This window comes from Monodelphis domestica, chromosome 2 (assembly GCF_027887165.1).
Source record: "Monodelphis domestica isolate mMonDom1 chromosome 2, mMonDom1.pri, whole genome shotgun sequence".
NCBI classification, from domain to species: Eukaryota; Metazoa; Chordata; class Mammalia; order Didelphimorphia; family Didelphidae; genus Monodelphis; species Monodelphis domestica.
Genome location: NC_077228.1, coordinates 79,148,690 through 79,173,010, shown reverse-complemented (window position 1 = coordinate 79,173,010; position 24,321 = coordinate 79,148,690). Strand labels below are relative to the sequence as shown.

The following is a 24,321-nucleotide window of genomic DNA, read 5'->3' as shown; positions in this document are numbered from 1 at the left end:
GTTGTGATGTTACTAGGCTTGCTAACTGTATCAATATTGTTAGTTGCTCCATCAAACACAGGTGTCATGTCTTTATCATTGTTAGAACCAGTACCCATCTTTGTCAATTAGATCTTCAGTTTTTATCTCTCCAGTCACCCCATCACTTCACTTGTCATTATTCTTCCTAGTCTTGTAGTCATTACAAATTTCTGTTAAAAATGGATATTTGCTTAAATAGGTCTTCCAGTCTGCTATCAATATTAAAACTTGAGCATTCTTCTTAGGTACAATCATTCTAAGAACAGTCTTAATACATGTCAGGGTCTGGATAGTGGCCATCAGAAGTACATAATGCTTGGGTCACTGACTGCCACAGAAAAGATCTATTGAATGGAGTGATGTTTATGAAAGATGTGGTATTTCCTATCATCTCAATCCTGTCCATAACCATTGCAGTAACATTATTATATATTAGACAATATGTCCAATATAACCCTAAAGCCATAACCACCATTGCCCAAAACAGAATCTGCCACATGTTGATGTTGTTGTCAGGGTCTATAAGCTTTAGCTTATACCCAAAGTTGTCCTCAAGATGGCTATTCTGCGCAGATGTTCCAACTGTCACCCCCTTGCAGTTGAAAGATGGATTCTTGTAATCTGCTGGGATACCAAGCTGTCCTAGAGGGTCAGGAACCAATTTATAATTGTTTGAATAAGAGAGGGGAAAGATAAGAGGAAGGCACTACTTCCCCCCCACCCCAGGCAGAGCTGCACAAGGGAAGAGAAGAGGTATGACCAAAGGTCCAGAGCTGAGAGGTAAGAAGGAAAGTTCCCCTTCAGTCTCTGGTTTCTAGTTTCCTTCACTAAAAATGATTGCCCTGATCTCCCCTAGAACATTAGAGGGAAAGGAAGATGTTTCTTTCTCCCTCTTTGGTTTTAACTGCAAATTGAGGCTCAGTCTCTGCTAAGTAATAACTATTTATTCTTTAAAAATATAAGGAAATTGGGCATGTGGGTAGAGGGGGAAAATAGGAAATTCCTAACTACTATTTTATCCTAAATTCCCACTCAAGGGTTGATGGCTCAGGTCTGAGGATCAGCATCCCTGAAGAGATGTAGAGTCAGGCTGTTGGATTCCTGATCTAGAGGGATACATAGTTATATAAGATGTCAGTTTAAGATCTTCTTGAGTGAATAGTCTCTTCTGTTTCCTACAGGGAAAAAAAATCACTATCCACTAATGAAAAGATAATGGTTATGTTCTGATTCACATCAGCTAAGAGTAATACTCTTCACTCCTCCTTGCCAGAAGAGAAAGAAAGAACCAAGATTCAAACTGTCCAGCTGCTTTTCTCAGCTAGAAGTTCTAGCCCATCCCACTCTGGCAAGCAGCATTCCATCATCTTCCTTCATGGTGTTTTTATAATCAAGTCTTTGCAATGAAGTATGTAATCTTCTCTTCCACAGTGGGCAGGAATGAAGGAGGGGCGAGGGTGGGAAAGAGGAAGAGAATTTGGAACTCAAAATTTTTAAGAATGAAAATTTAAAATTATTTTTACATGTAATTGGAAAAAAATAAAATATTTTAAAAATAATTATAGAAATTCAAATTAAAACAACTCTGGGGTTATCTTATACTCATCAATTTGGCAAAAGGGACAAAAAAGTGAAATTAAAAATATTGGAGGGACAACAGGAAAATAGGCCAATCAATGAAGCATGATGGAACTGTAAACTGATCTTATCATTCTGGAATACAGTTTGAAACTGTTCTTTAAAAATGACTAAATTGTGTATACCCTCAAGCTTGGCAACATCACTACTAGGCCCATTACCCAGAGAGCTCAAAGCAATAATGAAATGTCTTATATATTTTCCCTTTTTTTTTAGCAGCTCTCTTTGTTGTGTCAAAAACAGAAAACCAAGGGGAATATCCATTAGTTGGGGAATGGCTGAACAAATGATAGCATTTGAATGTAATAGGATATTATTGTACTCTAAGTCAAGACAATAAACATTTATTAAGCATCTTCTATGTGCCCAGAACTGGGCTAACTTGGGATTACATACATATATACAAAAGACAAAAAAACAATCCCTGCTCTCAAGGAACTTGCAATCTAATGGGGTATGTGGGAATATGCAAACAAATGATACCAAGGGGAAATCAAGAGAATCACTTTTATATGGAGGGAGGAATTTTAGCTGGGACATGAAGGAAACCACAGAAGTCAGATACAGAGTTTGAAGAGAAAGACATTTGAAAAGAGGACAACAGGTAAAAATGCTCAGAAATTGGAGATTTATAGTAATCAAGGAATGACCAGGAGGCCAGTGTTCCTGGGTGTCAGAGTATTGGGATGCAGGATAGTGGTTGGTATAAAGAGACTGGAAAAGTAGGAGGGAATTTTGAATCCCAAACAGGATTTTGTATGTAATCCTGAAACTGCTAAGAACTGTGACAAGGAAATCACTTTAAAAGACTGATATATATTAATTTAAGGTCGCCAAGGAATTCAGCTATGTAATTCCTAAATGAAAACTCAAGTCAGCTGTCAGCCTTTTATAGAGTTTAATTACAAACAGGAGGAAGAAAGGAATTAGAGAGAGAGAGAGAGAGAGAGAGAGAGAGAGAGAGAGAGAAAGGGGAGAGAAGGGAATAGGGCTTAAATACCCCCTCTGTTTAGGCTGGACCAAAAGGCCCAAGCCCTTAGATAGCTGGGGCAAAGAAAGGAGATCAGTCCCTATTACTCACGTGACCAAAATGGAGAAACAGTCTCCGGGGCCTCCACCTCCAGCTTCCTTCAGAGCAAGTTTCTCAGAGCACCTCTCCAACCACTCAGAGCCAAAACTCTCCCACCCCCCTCAGTCCTCAGACCCCTCTATCTTTAAGGAAAACCATCCAAGTTCCCTCCCCTCAGTTCTCACATCTACCAATCACTGTCCATCATTTTCCCTGTGCCAATGGTGGCTCTAGCTTAACCCAGGACCTCCCAGAGGTCTGTGGCTTTGCACATGTCTGTTGAAGGTCATATTCTCAAATAATTAAATCTTGATCTTTTGCTACAGCCCTTCCTAAATCCTGTTACCCTGAGTAGGGTAGAGATTGGAATAATTAAATTTTGATCTATGCTGCAGCCCTTCCTAAATCCTGTTAGGACTGAGTAGGGTGGAGATTGATTCCAAGTATCTCCATTGTATCAATTCTAAAATCAATCATGACTCAAAGAAATTCCTGTTCTATGCTTAAGCATAGGTCAAAGCCCTTTCCATTGTTCAGCAAAAGATTTCTGTCCTAAAGTAATCTTAAGAAGGGAGGAGGAGGAACCTCCCATGCCAATGGGGTTCACATTCCAATAGACTATCAGTAAGAAAATTTCCAAGTATGAAATTTCCCAATGGTGAAATTTCCAACATTTATAAGTCTAAGAAATTTTAAGGTTTACAGAACCCATTGGAGTTTATTGAATAGAGGAATGACAACATCATGCCTATGCTTTTAAGGAAAATTACTTTGAAATTTGAAGCAGGGAGACCAATGAGCAGAACATTGCAAAAGTTCAGGAATGAGATGATGAGGGCCTCTTCCAGAGTGGCAGCGCTCTGTAAGAGAGGAAGGGGTGGTATACAAGAGATGTGATGAAAATAAAATTGGACTTCTAGTTCATGTGGCCAACAGGATGGAAGGTATTTTCCCTAATTCTCACAACTTCTCAGACCTCTCCAAAACAAATAGTGAGATGGCAATGAATAGTCTGGAACACTAAGAAGCTAAAGAAAGTAAAAACTCCATGAACTAACACATAACTCATGCTTACTGAGTACCCCTCACTCACTGCAGCAGCAAATCTGCAACTGCATCCCTTTCCCTCTCTTTCCAGTACCTAAAGATTCAAACTCCAAATTGTAGATATATACTGAGGCTATGACAGTGTATTGGCAGCATTCTTTGCTGTGATCGAGCTCTGTAGAAGAGTAGAAGAATAGAGATAATGGGGCAGGACATATGCCAGGGCTCTTAATAAAATTAAACCATATAAACCAATCCCTGCTTCTCCCCAACACCAGGGATGTCCAAACTCCAAACGGCAGAATTTTTCCCATTCTAAGATAGCACCAAGTGTAACAGTGCTCAGAGGAACAGAGGGGATGGGATAGGACACTGGTTATATAGACCTGTGTGGTACTTCAAGCCTAAAATATATCCTAGCATTCAGCTGGGTTCATTTCTTTCCCCCTGAAGAATCACTGGGACAGAAATTTAGGTTAATGAACTATGAATTATCTGACATAAAGAGGAGACTGAGATGCTTTGGGATCCAGCCCCCAGAGAAACCACCATCAGAGGGGAAAGAGTCAGAAACTGAACAATAGGAGAAAATAAAAGAGAAGGAAATTACCAAAAACTTAAGGACAAAGTTCAAGGATCTTTAGTATAAACAGATTAACCAACAACAAATATAGTAATAGCAGAATGAAATATGGTCTCTGGATCTAGTAAATGAGTTTAGTAATCTATTAATAAATACTGTAAAATAAAAGAAAAATGTTTCAACAACTGACAATGCAGAGGTCCCTGCAATGAATTTTGAGACATGTGTGGAAACATACCATGCACAGAAGAAATGAGCATAATAGAAAAAAATTGAATTCACATGGCAAGTCTCCCCTCCCTCCTAAAAAAACAAAACAAAACAAAACTACAATCACTTAAAAAAAAACCAAGCAAACAAAAAAAAAATGATTGGGAATATACAGAGGTGAACAATCTCCAAAAAAAAAATCAAAAAAGTAATAAAAAATTTCCTCTGAAAATATCTTTTAAAAGAACACATCTCTGAACAAGCAAAAAATATTGATCTTGAAGTCAGGTTGCATAGATAGGCCTCCTAGAAGAACATAGATACAGAAAAAGTGCCAAAAGAAAGAATCCATAGATGGCACCCCAAGATGGGCGGGTGGAACAGACTGCAAGACACAAGGTGGTTAAATTTTAAAATCCTAATGAGAAACAAAACATACTATAATAAGCAACTAGGAGAAAAGACCTTAAAAATAAAAAGAATAGGAAATTCAGGAGCATAAATTATTCCACACTGGTCAGAAAATGGGTGGGAATGAAATAATGTGCTGTGAAGAACACTGAAGATAAAGATGCAGTCAAAGTTTACCCTAATCTGAAAATCCAGGTTTAACCATAATGGGAAAGGTGGATAGTCAATATAAAAAGGCATATAAAACAGCCTTAGAAAGAAAATCATTCTCAAAAGAGAATATTTGCTTCTCAAATCCCTTAGACAACAGAAACATAGGGGTGAATGAATATAGTAGCCAAGGACAACAATAAGTGACAGCAGAGAAGTCATTAAGAGACTTCTTTCATGTATAAAGAAGACATATATACAAAGAGAAAAGATGAAAATGAAAATCAGAGGGAAGTGATGGTAGGGAGATGGCCTAGAGTATTGTGGACTGAAACTTGTGGTACCTCATCTACAAGTGAATCAAATCTTTTTGTGGGATTAAATTACAAATCGGGAGAGTGCAAGGAGGAGGAAGGGGGAGAGATGTATGACACTGGTAGGAGGGATGCCACTAATTAATACTCCTCTGGGGGGAGAGGGAGATTCTTTGAGGGAAAATGTGTGTGTGTGTGTGTGTGTGTGTGTGTGTGTGTTGGAAGTTGCCTGTAAGGATTTGGTGTTTGGAGATAGCTCTTGTTCTGCCTTAGAAGAGAGGAAATTGAAACTCCTTGGGTCAATTGGCACCTAGAAGAGTGGGAGGACACAGATTCAGAGAGATTTTGTTGAAATGGGAAATGGATAAGGGTATATGTCAGCAGTGGACTGCACAATCAGGCATATGGGGGAGGCATTCTGCTGTGGGGCAATGTCCTATCTATCTTCAGGAAATGGTATTTCTCTGGGAGTGAGGCACAATGAGGAAAAAAAGGCAAAATCTATAAAGAGACAGAAACTTTTTTTAGGTACTCAGAAAAGGTATCTTAGAAGTTTTGACTTCATAAATGCAAAGAATAAAGGGGGATTAGTAAACAGTGAGTACCTAGAGTAGGCAGAAAGGGAATGTAGATAGTGAAAGAGAGAAATCTTGTCTTAAATAACTGTAATATTAAACTACTATAAAGCAGTAATCATCCAAACAGTCTGGTACTGGCTAAGAGATAGAAGGGTGAATCAATGGAATAGACTAGGGGTACATAACTCAGCAATCTAGCGTTTGATAAACACAAAGATTCTGGCTTTTAGGATAAGAGCTCACTATTTGACAAAATCTGCTGGGAAAATTGGGAAAGAGTATGACAAAAATTAGTTTTAGACTAATATCTCATACTCTATATACCAAGATAAATTTAAAATTAGTATATGACTTAAAACATAAAGAGTTATATTATAAGTAAATTAGGTGAATGTAAAATAGTACACCTGTCTGTATATGGAGAAGGAAAGAATTTAAGACCAAACAAGAGAATGTTACAATATATAAATGAATAATTTTGATTACATTAAACTTAAAAAGGGTTTGTACAAACAAAATAAATGCAACCAAGATTAGAAGGGAAACAACAAACTGGGGAAAAATTTTATAGATAATTTCTTTGATAAAGGTTTAATTTCTCAAATTATTAAAAAAGCTGTCAAATTTATGAGAAACCAAGTCATTCCCCAATTTACAAATGGTCAAGGGATATGAATAGGCAGTTTTCAGATGAAGAAATCAAAACTATCAATAATCATATGAAAAAAATGTTCTAAATCCTTCCTGATTAGAGAAATGCAAGTCTAAACAACTCTGAGATACTAACTCATACCTAGCAGATTAGCCAATATGACAGTAAAAGAAAATAATAAATGTTGGAGGAGATGTGGCAAAACTGGGACACTAAAGCATTGCTGGTGGAGTTTTTGAAACGATCAACCATTCTGGAAGGCAATTTGGAATTGTGTCCCCAAATACTTTTGATCCAGCAATACTACTACTAGCTTTGTACCCCAAAGAGATTTAAAAAGAATGGGAATGGACCTGTTTGTACAAAAATATCTATAGCTGCATTTTTCTGGTCACAAAAAATTGGAAAACAAGGAGATGTCCTTGATTAGGAAATGACTGAACAAATTATAGTGCATGATGGTGGTGGAATACTATTGTGCTATAAGGAATGATGAACTGCTTGATTGCTTTAAGAACTGTAAAAACATAATAATGAACTAATGCAGAGTGAAATACGCAGAACCAAGAGAACATTGTACACAGAAACTGAAACATTGTGGGACTATCAAATGGAATAGACTTTGCTACTAAAAACAATGCAATGAACCGGGACAATTCTGAAGAAAGAATGCTATCCACATCTAGAGAAAAAACTGTTGGAGTAGAAATGCAAAAGAAAACATATGATTTATCACATGTTTAAATGGGTATATGATTTGTGGTTTTGTTTTTAAAAGACTACTTAACAAAAAATGAACAATATGAAAAATGGTTTTGAGTGATAATACATGTAAAACCCAGTGGAATTGTTTGTCAACACATTGGAGGTGGAAGGAAAGAAGGGAGACGACATGAATCATGTAACCCTGGGGGGGGGGGATTAAATAAATAAATGAATGAAATAACTGTAGACAATATAAAATACCTTGGAGTCTACTTGCTAAGGCAAACCTGGAAATTATATGAACACAATTACAAAATACTTGTCACACAAAGTCAAATCTAATCAATTGGAATAACATTAACTAATCACAAGTAGGTTGAGCCAATATAATGACAATTTGCCTCTTCAGGGCCATACCAATCAAACTACCAAAACATTATTTCATGAGGTAGAAAGAATTATAACAAAATTCATCTGGAAGAACAAAAGTCAAGAATGTCAAAGAAATTATTGAAAAATATTGAAAATATTGAAAAAATATTAAGAAAGCGGGCCTACCCATACCTGATTTCAAAAAAGCAGTAGTCATCAAAATAATCTGGTAAGCCTTCTCCAATATTCTCATACTCACGTGTTCATTCTTCCTCCAGCTTGAAGTGTGGGAGCCTAGCACCTCATTCAGCTTTTCTCCAATTGCTTTCAGCATGTTTGCCAAGATTGGGTACCCAGCCCCAGTTTCAGAGATTTAGTGACTTTGCCAGATCACTAATACTACAGAGGGAAATAATGTTGTGCTGTTCTTTTCCCCTGAGACTTGACCTTCATGGGTTCCAGGGAGATTATTGAATTCAGTGACTTGAGATGAAGAGAAGAAGAAACTCAACTGCCAAGTGATTGGTGCTTCAGTGGACTCCCACTTTTGTCACCTTGCCTAAATCAACACATTTAAGAAGACCCCATTGGTGTATGATTCTCAATGTACTGATGATGGGGGTTTCAAGGCAGGTGATGGAATTTCATTCAACAGTCTCTTCATCACTGATGAGGAGATCCTTGGCCATCTGGCCACCAACGATCTTCCTGTGGCTTCTCTGCAGACAATTCAGACCTTCCAGTTCACAAACTTGCTGATGTGTGTCCTGCTATCTGGTAACTTGGAAGGGGCATAGTCAGGCTAGATGTTAAGGGAGGAGTAAGGAATATTTTTCCAAGCAGTAGTGGGCTGCTCTCTATTGAGGGGATATCTCACCTTAGGAGGTCCAAGGGTACACTTAGCTGCTGTCTGCAGGTCAAGAAAAAATGTGCTTGATCCCTTCCCCATGATTTCAACTGAAAGGTCCTTCATAGAAGGAGCCAAGATACTGTGGGGTTAGCTGGGCATGTCCTCTCTGCATGGGCCTGGAATCAGAGCATTCCTGATTTCTTCCTTCCCTCAGAGCATCATCTTGGCCCCTGCTAACTTAGCCCTTAAGCATCTCTTTTTCTCACACCAATGACCTTGTACTATCTTAACAATGTTTGTTTTGTACCATAGTCAGTGCTAGGGGCTGGAGCCCAACTGATATTTTTATAGTTGTATTAAACTTGGTCTAAGGGGGAAAGACCCCAATCTGGTACTGGCTAAGAAAAGGAGTAGTGGATCAATGCAATGGGTTGTAGTAAATGAGTATAGTATTAGATAAAACCAAAGATCTAAGCTTTTGGAAGAAAACCTCAATATTTGAGAAAAAATATTAGGAAAAGTGGAAAATAATATGGCAGAAACTAGAGATGGCCCAACATCTCATACCTTATACCATAAAAAAAAAAAGTCAAAAGGGATGCATAATTTAGAGACAAATGCCATGGACAAATTAGAAGAGCATGGAATAGTTTTTCTGACAGACCTATGGATGGGAGAAGGATTGATTATCAAACAAGTCTTAGAGAACATTATAAGATATAAAATGGATGGTTTTGATTGCATTACACTAAAAAGATTTTGCACAAACAAAACCAATGAACCAAGATTAGAAAATAAACAAAACACTACAGAAAATTTTTATAACAAGTTTCTATAACAAAGATCTCATTTATCAAACAGAACTGAGTCAAATTTATAAGAATACAAAGTAACATTCCTTAAATGATGAGTGATCAAAGGATATGAACAAGCAATCAATCCTCAGATAAAGAAATTAAGACAATGATTACATGAAAAAAATTCTCCAACCCCTCTATAGATTAGACAAATACAAAGTGAAAAACAAAAAACACTCCGAAACCCACTATAGATTAGAGAAATGCAAAACAAAAAAAGCATATACAACACTAAGGTACCACCTCATACCTGTAAGACTAGCTGATATGACAAAAAAGGGGAGTGATAAATATTGGAGGACATGTGGGAATATTGGGACACTAATACATTGCTGATGGAACTTGCACTGATCCAATCATTCTGGAAAGCAACTGGAAACTATGCCTAAAGAATTATAAAGCTGCATACCCTTTGACCATGCAGTACCACTACTAGATCTATATCCCCAAGAAAGAGGAAAAGGACCTACTTGTAAAAAAAATTATTTCTAGAAGCTGATTTTGTGGTAGAAAAGAATTGGAAACTGAGCAGGTATTCATCAATTGAGGAATGACTGAACAAGTAATGGTATATGATTATATAATGGAAAATGATGCAAACTAAAGTGAACTAACTAGGAGAATATTGTTCACAATAACAGCAAGATTGTGTGATCATCAACAATGCAAGAATCCCAAGAGAAATCTAAGGATAAGAAATTCTATCTATCTCCATAGAAGGAACTGATAGAGTCTGAATGTAGATTGAAGCATACCGTTTTTCAATTTTTTCCTTTAAGAGTTTTTTTCTTGTATGTGTGACATGTATTTTCTTTTATAATATGATGAATATCAATATAGCATATGTATAACCTATATCAGATTGCTTACTGTCTTGGGGAGGAGGGAAGGAGGAGGGAGGGAGAGAATTTGGATTACAAAATGTCAGAAAACAAATGATAAAATTTGTTTCTATGTGAAATGGGAAAAAATACACTAAAATGTTGATTGGAAAAAATAATATATCTATAGATGGTAAAATGATAAGAACTTTTAAAGTCTCTTTCAGTTTGGGATAAAACTAACAGGAAGATAAGCAAAAGGGAAAATGCACAAATGAGCAAATTGCTGGAAAGACTAGAGCTAAAAAATGTATAGTATCTTCTAAATGGGATTGAAGAAAAGACTATACATATATTTTATTCCATGTGGGACTTTTTATAAAAATTAACCATGTCTTAGGGCACAGAGAAAGGCACAAAATATATATTTTACAGATTATACTGCAATAAAAAGTGATGGGTTTAGGGATCACAAACAAAAGACAACAACCCAGATGGAGACAAAGATGAAATCCTAAGCAATTAGTGGATTAAAGAATATATCATAGAAACAATTATGTGAAAGAAAATAATTATGAAACAACATATGGAAATATCTCATTCAGCTAAATTGATCCTTGGGAGGAAAGTTATATCCCTCTAAACATACATCAACAAAACAGAAAAGAAATGAATACTGAATATGAGTTAAAAAATAGAAATCCAACAAATCTAAAATAAGCATAAAAGAGGAGCCATTAAAAACAGAGGAAAAATAAACTGGAAATCTAAAAAAAACCCATAGAAATAAAAAAAAAACAAAGATGAATTCTTTGAAAAGACTAATGAGATGGGAAGATAGAGGAATAAGATGGGAAATTACCCAGCTTTCCCAAATTCCCCTCCAAATAACTTAAAATAACATATTAAATTAACTAATTAAATTGAATTTTATTAAAACCCTTACTTTCCATATTAGAATCAATACTGTGTTTTGGTTACAAGGCAGAAGGGCGGTAAGGTCTAAGCAATGGGGAGCAAAGTGACTTGCTCAGGGTCACACAGCTAGAAAGTGTTTGAGATCAGATTCGAATCTAGGCCCTCCCATTTCTAGGCCTGGCTCTCTCACCCAGCTGCCCCCTTAAATTGAATTTTAGAGTAGCAGAAATAAATCACAGTAAAGCAGTCATCTAACCTAAGACAACTTGTGAGGACACTAGAAAACATCTGACCTAATGGGATGGTGGTTGGCCCACAGCAACGTGCAGATACCATAGCATCAACAAACAGAAAGCTTGGGGTCAGCTGTGTCAGTGGCAATGCCAGAGAACACTTTTGCCCCACAGTGTGTAAGTGTGTACTTGTGTGGAAAAGGGGAGTGGTATGGGGGGGGGTCATTCAGCTGATTTGGGAAAATCATTAGGGTCCTCTGCTGGCATTTTACTCGCAGCCAAAGGACATTGACTACGCTTGGTCCCAGAATGTAGCTAAAGGCAAGGACAGCATCCTTTGTTGAGTATAGTCACAGAGGGGCAGGGATCCTGCTCATGGTTCTTGGATGGAGAGGACTAATTATAGTTACTTGCAAGAGAGCAGAGTCCCTGATCTTGGTTCTAGGGCAGAAGGGAGAACTGATGTTTGTGGCTGTGGGAGAATGAGGGCCAGTTCACAGTGGTGGGGAGATGGGTAGCTCTGGTCATGGCTTAATGGTGGAGAGGTATACCCACTCATAAACCAAGAAATAAGCCAAAAGAACAGTGACCATATATGGCCTTGGATCATAGCATTTTGGAAGAACCAAAAAGTCAAAGATACAAAGATAGAGCTCTGAAAACAATACAAAAAAACTGAATCCTGAGACATTATCCTCCATGCCCTGAGAGAGGAATGTGACCTGAACATAAAGTTAATAGCCAAGAAATAGGCTATTAAACAGAGACAAACCATAAACAACAGAAAAAGAACATGACTAAAGGTAATCACTTTGGTGATGAAGATCAAGTTTCTAACTCAGAAGAATGCAAGTGAAAATAGTTACTTGTAAAGCTTTAAAAAATTGTAAAATGGTCTTGAGCCCAAAAAGAGTTTTTGGAAGTTCTAAAAATAAAAAAGACTTCAAAAATCAGTAAGAGAGTAGCAACTACATGGCTCAGTGGTTTGAGAGCCAAGTCTAGAGGGACTGGAGGTCCTTGGCTCAAATTTGGCCTAGCTCTATGACCTTGGGCAAGTCACTTAATCCCTGTTGCCTATTCTTTTACTGCTTTTCTGTCTTGGATCCAATACACAGTATTGATTCTAAAATGAAAGGTAAGAATTTTTAAAAAATCAAAGAGAGTTGGTGAAAATTTTAGAAAAAAAATCAATAAGGCAAAAATATTATGAAAACAAACAACTAATTGAGGGGGGACAAGAACCAAAAACTTACTACAAAGAAAATAACTCCTTAAAAATTAAACTGAGTAAGGGGAAGCTAATAACTTCATAAGACAGCAACAAATAAAACAAAAGAAGGGGTAAATAGAAGAAAACACAAAATACTGCATTGTAAAAACAACTGGCCTAAAAAAAAATATAGATTGAGGAGATATAAGAATTGTTGGACTACCTGAAAGTCATGATTAAAAGAGTCTAAGTATTAGGCTTCAAGAAATTATTAAGGAACAGTTTTAGAATTAGAGGGTAATAGAAAAAAAAATCCCACACTTATTCTCTGAAAGAATTCCTAAAATGAAAACTCAATGGAACATAATAACTAAGTTTCAATGTTCTCAGTTCAAGGAAAATAATATTATAAGTAACTAGAAAGAAATAATCCACACAGTGTAATGTATAACAAAAGGCTGAGCATCTTCTACAGTAAAGGGCTGAATAGTATGGAATATAACATTCTGAAGAGCAAAGAAGCTGATTTGGCAACCAAGAATAACCTACCAAGTAGGGCTGAGTGTAAGCCTGCAAGGAAAAAAATGTAAAGAAACTAAATGATTTCCAGAAATTCTTGAAGAAAAATTCAGAACTGAATGATTTGAACTTAAATGTCCCACAAACCCCACAAGGCAGCTGTACACAATGAAAAGAACATAGAATCAATTTAATTAGAATGTGGCTATCTTTTATATAAGACATATGAGTTGCTTAGATTCACAATTATGAGAAAACTCCACACATCAATCTTTAGATATAAAATACTAGGTTCTTGGTTGGGAGTCTCTGAATAGCAAGTTCAGGTGGTTCAGTTTCACACAGGACAGGATTCAAACAATGCTCAATTTCTATATTCATTGCCTTTCTTAGAGTCTGTGCAGAAAAGAGCAAAACTTCACCTAAAGTTGCCCCAGGGTATTTAACATATCATTAGCATCCCATTTACACTGCAATTTGCTCCACTCAAGTGGCCAGAGTAAACTATGAGTAAAGCCACACAGACCAAAGTGAACCATGGGAAAAGTGACATCAGTCCCCTGTAGACACAGGGCAACAACTGTCCAAACTGTAATCTAGATAAAAAGCACTCCTGAAAACTCTTACTTACTCTTTTACTCTTCCTCTATCTTTATTTACCACACCTCCTTACCTGGCATTACTTATTATATTAGCTACTCTGTTACTATATTCTCTTAAAATAAAGCTTATTTCCTCAGAATTGGGTCAGTTTGAATCAATACTTTGGGTGAGACCCAATTAGAATAAAACCCATCACAACAGAAAATTTGACTTTCAAATATAACAATAAGGATTTAATGAATAAGGATTTAATTTAATAAAGGAATTATTTATCATCTTATATGGGAAAATATTTGTAATGAAAGAATATTATTAAAAAATAAATAGTATACAAAGATAAAGCACTTTGGGTTGAGCTAATTATAATGGAATGATACTTAAAAATAAAATTGGGTAGAGAGAGGTAAAATGGTATAGATCATCTCACACAAAAGAGGTGTGAATGGTACACCTTTTGCAGGTTTGGGGGTGAAGGAATAGCAGCAAAGGACCTTATTCTCACTGGAATTGGGTTAAAAAGAGAATAACATATGTCTAGATAGGTAGAAAAATCTTCTTAACTTAGAGAATTAAACTCTTAGAATGTATGAGGATCAGCAAATCAGTGCTTAGAGGCATATTATATGACTTCTAAGGAGGAATGGGGTAAAAAGAGAAGGATAAACATTGAAGGGAAATAAATAACTATAATTATAACTTTGAATGTGAATGGGATGAATTAAAAATGGAAATAGGTAGCAGAATGGCTCAAAGTCCAGGAAACATTTAAAAATGAGAGATTTGCACAGAGTAAAAATAAATAAAGGGATGGAGCAGAATTTATTGTGTATATAATTGATGGAAGTAGAAACCATAATCTCAAGGAAAGTTAAAACTAAAATTTAATTAAAAGAGATAAGCAGGAAAATTACATTATGTTAAAAAGTACCACAGATAATGAACTAATAATATTAAAATGTAATCATCAAATGCTATAGCATCCAAATATATAAAAGAAAAGGCAAATGAATTATAGATGGAAATAGAAAAACTATAATAGTGGGGGACTTTGACTTTCTACTCTCAGAACTAGATAAATCCAACCAAAAAATAGATAATTGGAGAAATTTGAATGGGAATTGAAAGGAATATATCTTTTCCTCAGCAATACCATGGCACCTTTGCAAAAACTGACCATATATTAGGTCATAAATTGTAGTTGTAGTCAAATGCAGAAAATTTGAAATATTGTACCCTTTTCATATAATAATGCAACAAAAGTTAACTTTTAATAAAGGAACATGGAAACAAAGATTAAAAATTAATTGAAAACTTAGTAACCCAATCTTAAAGAATGAGTGCATCAAAGATACATTATAGAAATAAATTTATTTAAGAAATGATGAGACAAAATACCAAAACTTATGGGATGCAGCAGAAGTGATAATCAAAGGAAAATTTATATCTTTAGATTCTTATATTTATAAAATAAAGAGCATAGATTTGGGCATACAATTATTTGGGTATACATTTCTCCCACATTTCCTTCTAAACCACTTTAAAATGAGGTCTCTTACCAAATTTTGGAGCAATGAAGCAGTTTTGCATCCCAGATAAGCCCAGGAAAATGGCAGGAAAAGTTTCATTTCCCTGGAAGGGAGGGGAACTCAGTCCTAAGTGGGAAACCTTAGGAAAGGAAGATAATATCCCATGAGGAAGGGTCAGACCTTGCCCCCATAGCAGAGAACCTCAACCCAGAGCAAACCAGAGTGGAGGTTAGCAGGGAGGCCTCAGCTGGACATTAGCCTACAGTGGGCTTGTCCCCAGTGAAGGTCACAAGCAAAACTCTCCATGAGGCATGCCAATAGTGAAGCCCCATCCCCAGGGCAAGTTAACAGTGAGGTCCTTCATTGTACAAACCAGTAACTGAGGCCCCCCCACTGAATAAGCCATTATTGAGGACATTCCATTGGTACAAGCCAGCAGCAAGGCTTCACTTCCAAGGCAAGTCAAAAGTGAGACCTTCTCCCACAGCAACAATTATTACCTCTAGGGCAAGCCAGCAGTGAGGTCTGACCATTAGGATTGGCCAGCAGTGAGGCATTGACCCCAGGGCAAGCTAGCAATGCTGTCCCTCATTGTGCAACCCAGCAGCTGAGGACCCTCAACTGAACAAGCAAGCACCAAGGTCCCCTATCATGTAATCAATCAATAAGGACCCCCTTCTGATGCAAGTCTACAGTGAAGTCCCCCCGCCCACCAGGTCAAGTCAGCAGCTAGACTCTGAAACTCATATAAGCTAGAAACAAAGCCCCAAAACCCACAAGAAGAAGCCTGGGGCAATGACTTCTCCAATTCAGGAACATAGTCCAATTTTAATATATAGTGAAAAGTTATTAATAAACTAAAAAATAAATTAGCAAAAACAAAAACAAAAGAGAGCTGAATAATAGAAAGTTATTAATGATTACAGGAAGAATCAGGGCACAAACCTAAAAAAGAACAATGTCAAAATGTCTATAAGTGAAACCTTGTGAAAAAAAATGTGAACTGGAGACAGGCCCAAAAAGACCTTTTGGAAGAAGTAAAAAAGTACTTTAAATATCCAATAAGAGAGAAGAATAATTGGGGGAAAAAGAGTAATGCAAAAAAAAAATCATGAAATAAGAGTTAACAGCTTGGTAAAGGAAGTATAAAAAATGTAAAGTACATACAAAGATTTGCCAAAGACAAATTAAGTCCTTAAAAAGTAGAATTGGACAAATAGAAAAGGAGATTCACCAAAGAAAAAATAAGTAGAACTGATCAAATGGAAAAGGAGGTACAGAAACTTAGTGATAAATAAATAAATGCCTTCCTCCCCTAATTTTTAAGAAATGTAAGTGGCTTGGTAGATTAAGAGTCAGGGCTAGAGACGGGAGGACTTGGGTTCAAATCTGATCATACATGTTTTCTACCTGTGTGAACTCAGTCAAGTCACTTGACTCCACTTGCATTGCTCAAGAAACAGCAAAAAAAAAAATTAAAAGAATGGAAAAATAGAAGAAAATGTGAAATTTCTCATTGGAAAAACAATTGACCTGGTAAAAAAAAGATTATGAAGAGATAATTTAGGTATTATTGGATTACCTGAAAATAAAAGAAAAGACCGTGGACATTATGTTTCAAGAAATTATTATGGAAAATTGCCCTGGTATCCTAGGATCAGGGAGTAAAATAGAAATGGAAAGTTTTCTTTTATCCCAGGAATGATACAGAAAAATTCCAGAACTCCCAGGTTAAGGAGAAAATATAAGCAGTCAAAAAGAATTCACATTTCATTGAGTCATAGTCAGGATAATACAAGATTTGGCTTCTTATACTTTAAAGGACTGGAGAGCTTGGAATATGATATTCCAGAGGGCAAAGTTGATATGATTATAACCTCAGCAAAAATATGTATAATTCTTCATGTGGGAAAAAATGGATATTTAATGAAATTGGGAACTTTCAAAAAGACCAGAACTACATAGGAAACTTGACATTCAAACAGAAGATTTAAGAGAAACACAAAAAAGTAAACAGGAAAGAGAAATCATAAGGCATGATAAGGCTGAACTGTTTACATTCTTACATAGACAATATTTGAAATTTAGGAACATTATCAATATTAGGGCAAATAGAAGGAATATACAGAGAGAGAGAGAGAGAGAGGATGTAAGTGTGAATTAACTACAGTGGGATGTTACCCCCCAAAAAGAAAATTGAGATGAGAAAGATAGACTGCATTGGGAGAAGAGGTAAGGGAGACATACAGTGGGGTGAATTATCTGAAATAAAAGATGCCTGAAAGAGCTACTATAATTGAGGGGAAGGATAATCTTCATAAGATTTGACTCAAAAAGGGAATAACATACACAATTGAATATAAAAATCTGTCTTCTCCTATAGGGAAAGGAAAAAAAGGGATGCAGAAAAGAGGAAGGAAGAGACTAATAGAAGGGAAGACAGGTTTGAGGAGATGGTGCTCAAAAGTAAACCACTGTTGTGGTAAGAATTTATTTAGCTTTCATTAAGAATAGATTTTAAGATCAGAGAAAGAGTTTGTCCACTTTTATGCTGTCCCCTTTAAGAAAGGAGACAGAAAAAGTTTTCTGTGGGCTCTATAAGAAGTTAGCATAAGTGAACATCAGGGAATTCTGGGAGTGTCTCTTGAACTTCCTCTGGAGAGCAGGTGACTGAATATTTCCTCTGAGAGAAAACAGAAGATTTGGTTACTTTAGATACTTTTATTTGAGAGTTGAGAATATACTGAACAGAGAAAAAGAGTTTACTGAGAGTTTTTCCTCTATGAGCTATAGGGATTGCTGAAGAGCAGTTTTGTGTCAACTAGGACAGATGATTTGAGTGGAGCTGAGACAAGAAGACTAACTATGAGAAGTCTTGCTTATTTGCCTGATTTCTGAAGAGAGAGAAAGAAACTGATTCAATTTTTCTATCAGTATTATATGTCGTTTTAGTTTAGGATTAGATAGAGGAATTATCTTTAGCCAGTAAGTGTAGTTTAAGTCAGATCTGCTCTGCAGATATAAAGAAGCTCTGTGAAGAGGAGTTTGGGGTGTTGGGTTATTTAGAAATCTTAGTGATAGATTTAAGAGATCCTGTCTTATTCCTTAATCCTGTCTCCTATCCCTGTCTCTCCTCATAGAGATGAATAAATTTAGATTTGATCAAACTGCAGCAAGCCTTTAATCCACCATCTGTATAACAGATGAGTATATCAGAATTATCTGTATCAATAGCAGTTTCAGGTTTGACCATGACAGTTGGCTTCCTGTCATCCATCCACCACCCATGATAGGTTAATTCTTGACAACCTTAGTAATTTATAACAGTTTGGTCCATACAAGATTAATTTACTTATTATGCCACTTACTAGGAAGAACAGAGTGAAAAGTGAAAGATAATAATGAAAAATGTAAATGTAAGAAGGGAAATACATAGTTAATTATCATAACTGTAAATATGAATGGGATGAAGTTACCCATAAAAGAGAAACACAAGAAGCACATCTGAAGCAGGAAGACATACACAAAGTAAAGGGCTAGAGTAGAATGCATAATGCTTCAGCTGAAATTAAAAAAAAAAAACAACAGTAGTAATAATTATCTTAGACAAAGCTAAGGCAAAAAATAGATCTAATTAAATGAGGAAGGAAATAATATTTTGCTAAAAGTATTATTTCCTTCCTCATTTAATTAGATGAAGCAATATTTTAAACATATATATCCACCAAATGTAGTATCTACATTTTTAAAGAAAAATGACTTAAAAGCAGGAAATAATAAAACTATAATAGTTGAGGATCTCAACTTTTCCCCCCTTAGGACTAAATAAATCTAACCAAAAACAAACAAACAAGAAATTAAGGAAGTGAATAGAATTTGAGAAGAAATTAGATATTATAGCCTTCTGGAGAAAACTGAAGGGAACAGAAAAGAATATGCATTTTTGTCAGGAGTACATTGTACCTACACGAAAAATGGCCATTAGGGCATAAAACCCTCAAAAACAAAGAAAAACAAATATTAAGTACATAATTTTCAGATCATATTGCAATTGAATTTGCATTCTATTCAGTCTATGGAAAGAAAAAAGTGGAAATTAATAAATCTAATTCTAAAAGAATAAGTATATCAAGAACAAATTATAGAAACAATTTCTTTGAAGATAATGGCAATAATGAGACAATACATCAAAATTTATGGGATACCACAAAAGTAATACTTAGGGGGAAATTTATATCTCTAAATACAATAAACTAGAGAAAGGACAGTTCCATGTATTTGGCATACAACTAGAGAAACTAGAAAAAGAATAATTTAGCACCTCCTAATGAAGATGAGATCAAAAAAAGTAAGAAAACCATTGAACTAACAAAATAAACTTTGGTTAATTTTTTTTTAAAAAAAGAGGAAAGAAGAAAATCAAATTACCAATAACAAAAAGGAAAAAGATGAATTTACCACCAATGAAGAAGAAATTAAATCAATTATTAGGAGTTATTTTACCTAATTACATGAATTACATGCAAGGAAATGTGATAAATTAAGAGAAATGGATGAATATTTAAATATATATATATATATATATGCATATTCTCCCGATTAACAGAAGAGGAAATAGAATATTTAAACAATTCCATTTTAGAAAAAGAAATTGAACAAGCCATCAATTAACTCTCTAAGAAAAACCCCTCAAGGCCAGAAGGATTCACAAGTGAATTCTACCAAACATAAAAAGAAAAATCCCAATACTATATAAATTATTTGGAAAAATAGGTAAAGAAGGAATCCTACCAAATTCCTTTTATGACACAATATGGTGCTGATCGCTGTCAGAAAGAGCAAAAACAAGAGGAAGAAAAATATAGACAAATCTTTCTAATGAATATTGAAACATTTTTTTAAATTTTGTCATGCAAAACACAATTCCATATTGGTCATTGTTGTAAGAACAAACTCATAGATAACCAAAACCCCAAAATAAAACCATAAATACACTGATGTGAAAGATGACTCCCAACAGTTCTTTCTCTGGAGGTGGATAGCATTCCCTGTCATAAGTCTTTTAGGATTTTCCCATATTATTGCATTGTTGAGAGTAGCCAAGTTTTTAGATAATCATCATCCAATATTACTATTACTATGTACAAGGTTCTCCCAGTTCTGCTTATTTCATTTGATGCAAAAAATTTAAATAAAATACTAGCAAGGAGATCATAGCAATATATCAGAAGGATCAGGCATTATGGTTAGGTAGATTTTATATCATGAATGCAAAGGTTAGGAAAACACTCAGCCTAAATGATCATGTAGATAAATTCATCAGAAACCATATAATTATCTCAATAGATGCAGAAAAAGCTTTTGACAAAGAATAGCATCCATTCCTGTTAAAAACACTAGAAAGCCTAAGAATAAACAGAGCTTTCCTTAAATGATAAAATGCATCTATCTAAAACTATCAGCATATTCAGGACAAGTTAGAAGCCTTCCCAGTAGGATCAGGGATGAAGCAAGGATGTGTGTGAATTTAATGTAAATTGTATCCCCTTATTCCCTTTGAAAATCCATTTTGATCCATATTGGCCCTATCCTTTGATATGCATAGTGTGGGAGGAAGCCAGAGGTCTCTAAGCTCCTTAGTTCCCAGAAGAGACTGAGCCCAAGTACTGAGTAACTCCTAGCATCAAGAAGACTGGACTCTGGTCCTGACTGAGGTCAAGTCTGTCTCCAGAGAGATGCAGAGGGAGTGACATCAATGGCTTTATAAGAAAGGTGTCAGAGGAAGTTCTTGGTCTTTTTGGAGCTGGAGACTCTTGCTAGGGTTTTGGTTTTGACTGACAGAGGAAGCATGGCAAACAGATTAATTAGGCTTGGCAAGGTGATCATGTGATTTTCTCTATTTCTCTCTCTTATTAATATAAATTAGTGTACAATCTCTGCAGAATTTTAATCATAACAAATATCCATTATCACTGCTATAATTTCAATATTAGAAATGCTAGCTATAGTAATAAGAGAAGAAAAAATTGAAAAAATTAGAAAGAGTAATGAAAAAGCAAAATTATTACTTTGCAGATAATATGATGTATACTTTAAAAATCAACTAAAATTAGTTGAAATAATTAAGAACTTTAGCAAAATTTCAGGATATAGAATAAATCCACATAAATCATCAGCATGTCTAGATATTACCAACAAAGCTCAGCATCAAAAATAAAGAAATCCCAATTAAACTAGTGATAATATAAAATACTTGGGAGTCTACCACTCAAGACACATCCATGAACTTTATGAACTTAATTGTAAAATACAAAGTCAGATCTAAAAAACTGGGAAAATGATCTTTGCTTTGAGTAGGTCAAGCCAATATAATAAAAATAACAATTTCACCTAAACTAATCTACTTATTCAGTACTATAATAATTGAACTGGCCAAAAATTATTTCATAGAGCTAGAAAAAAAAATTCATCTGGAAAACAAAAGGTCAAGAACATCAAGGGAATGAATGAAAACAATAAGAAGGAAGTATATTACAAAGTAGTATTCATCAAAACAATCTGGTACTGGCTTAGAAATTGAAGGGTGGATCAGTAGAATAGATGAGGTACACAAAATCTGGTAATAAATGACCATAGTATTTTAATATTTATAAATCAAAAGATCAAGAATTCAATATTTGACAAAAACTGTTAGGAAATTTAGAAAATGGTATATCAGACCCTGGGAATATACCAATATCTCAAGATAAGGTTAACATGGACACATGATCTGAACATGAAGAGTGAAACCTTAAGCAAATTGGGGGAATATGGGATAGTTTACCAATCAGATCTATGGATAAGGAAAGAATTTAGAACCAGACAAGAGACAGGGCATAATACATTTAAAAGGTTTTGTACAAACTGAACAAATGCAACCAAAATTAGAAGGAAAGCAGAAAGCTGGGAAATTTTTCATAGCAAGAATCTTTGATAAAGCTCTAATCTCTGAAATACATGGAGAAATAAGTCAAATTTATAAAAATAAAAGTCATTCTCCAATTCATAAATGGCCAAAGGATATAAATAGGTTATTTTCACATGAAGAAATCTAAGTCATTTATAGTGATAAGAAAAAATGCTCTCATTCTTGATGAGAGAAATACACATGTGAGAATTTAACACTAACTTGTACCCCTTTTCTTTCTGTGGATTTTATTTATTTTATATTTTTAAAACCCTTACCTTCTGTCTTAGAGTCAATACTGTGTATTGGCTCCAAGGCAGAAGAGTGCTAAGGGCTAGGCAATGGGGGTTAAGTGACTTGCCCAGGGTCACACAGCTAGGAAGTGCCTTGAGTCCAGATATGAACCTAAGACCTTCCATCTCCAGGTCTGACTCTCAATCCACTGAGCAACCAAGATGCCCCCCTTTCTCTGGATTTTAAAGAGAAAGCTTTATATTTAGTTTGAGACTATAACTATTCTCTAAATTCCCTCTTTCATTGAATTAAGAACAAAGGTTGATGCTTTATCTGTCAATAAATTACTTAAGGGGGGCATGGGCATTCTAGGGGGGCACCAGAAGCCCCAGGGCTCCCCCTGTGCATGTTAGGAAGATGTTTGTCTCTTGTCCCACATGATTCCCAACACCCAGAAGACTAGCCTCCTATTTGGGCCTGAGATTGGTCTGCCAAATCAGAAGGACTTGGAAAAGGGATGGCACCAGGAGCTTAAAATTGGACTGGGGAAAAGAAGTAGTTCTCTTTTCCCTTGGAATCATGCAGAGAGAAGGTGGTGAGGAAAGCACTGGCATGCCCATAGTGTGTGAACCCTATAGCTGGCTAGGAGACTCCCACCATGTACCTATCCAGTGGGGCTCAGGGTTGCCTACGGGAGCACTCCAGCACACCTGAGGTCTGGCTGAGAGGCTAGAGCAGGTGGCTGAGGGAGGAGGCTTGTAAAGAGAACAGACATGTATGAGTTGTGCCTTTCTTTCTCTGACCAACTTTTAGAATTATTTAATGCACATATAAATTAAAATACAGTCTCTAGAGAATTTTAATGTTAATAAACTTAAACAACTGAGGCACTGCCATACAGCTGTTTATATTGGCTAATATGACAGAAAAGGAGAATGATAAATATTGGGAGGGGATGTAGGAAAACTGGGACATTAAGATCCTGTTAGTGGAGTTGAGATCTGATCCATCCATTCTGGAGAGCAATTTGGAACTATGCTCAGAGTACTCTAAAATGGTGCATATCCTTTGATCCATTAATACTAGTACTAGGTCTGTAGCCCAAAGAGATTTTAAATATAGGAAAAGGACCTATTTGTACAAAAATACTTGTTATAGTATTTTTTGTGGTAGCCAAAACTGAGGAGACATCAGTCAATTGAGAATGGCTGAACACATTATGGTATATGATTATGTGCTTTATTATTATTTATTATATAATACTACTCTGCTTTAAGAAATGACAAGCAGGGTGATTTAGGAAAAATAGGGGGAAAGATTTACAAAGTGAAGTGAGCAGAGTCAGAAGAACACTGTACATGGTGTACTAGTGGGGGATCAGGAATCAAAGTTTGACAGATAACTGAGAGGGAGGTAACAGATAAAAAAGAACACCACTTCTCTCCCAGGCAGAGCTATCCCAGAGAAAATGGAGTTGGATCTCTGACTAGAGCTGGTGGCTAAGAGAAAATCCCCTTCAATCTCTGTTATTATTCTCTTCTTTAGCTGATTGTTATCTATGATCACCTTGAGTACATTGAAGAAGATGTCTGGCTCCTCAGTAAGTTAAAAGATCTATTTATTAGAGGATGGGTTTGGTATAGTAGGTTAAGAAAGAGGGAACAGGAGTCCCTAATCTATTTTTCCACCTAAAGTTTCTTCAGGGGGTGAAGCTCAAGTCTAGGGACTAAGTCACAGAAGATCTTTGTATATTCAAGATGATGTATTTTCTTGAGACAGATAAATAACTTTTGTAGGAAAAATTCTGATGGATAGGCTATTTCTTTCCCCAAAGGGAAAAAGTCTCTATCCAAC

General features: G+C 35.7%; 1 long non-coding RNA gene across 1 annotated transcript in view; it reads left to right on the top strand.

Moving 5' to 3' along the window:
• The window catches only part of LOC107651271 (uncharacterized), a 112,492-nt gene that overhangs the window by 45,799 nt on the left and 42,372 nt on the right, over positions 1-24,321 (top strand). Inside the window, exon 2 of the long non-coding RNA XR_008916118.1 lies at positions 1,203-24,321. This exon is cut by the window's right edge and continues 42,372 nt beyond it. This is a non-coding gene — a long non-coding RNA (uncharacterized LOC107651271). The remainder of the gene's footprint in view (positions 1-1,202) is intronic.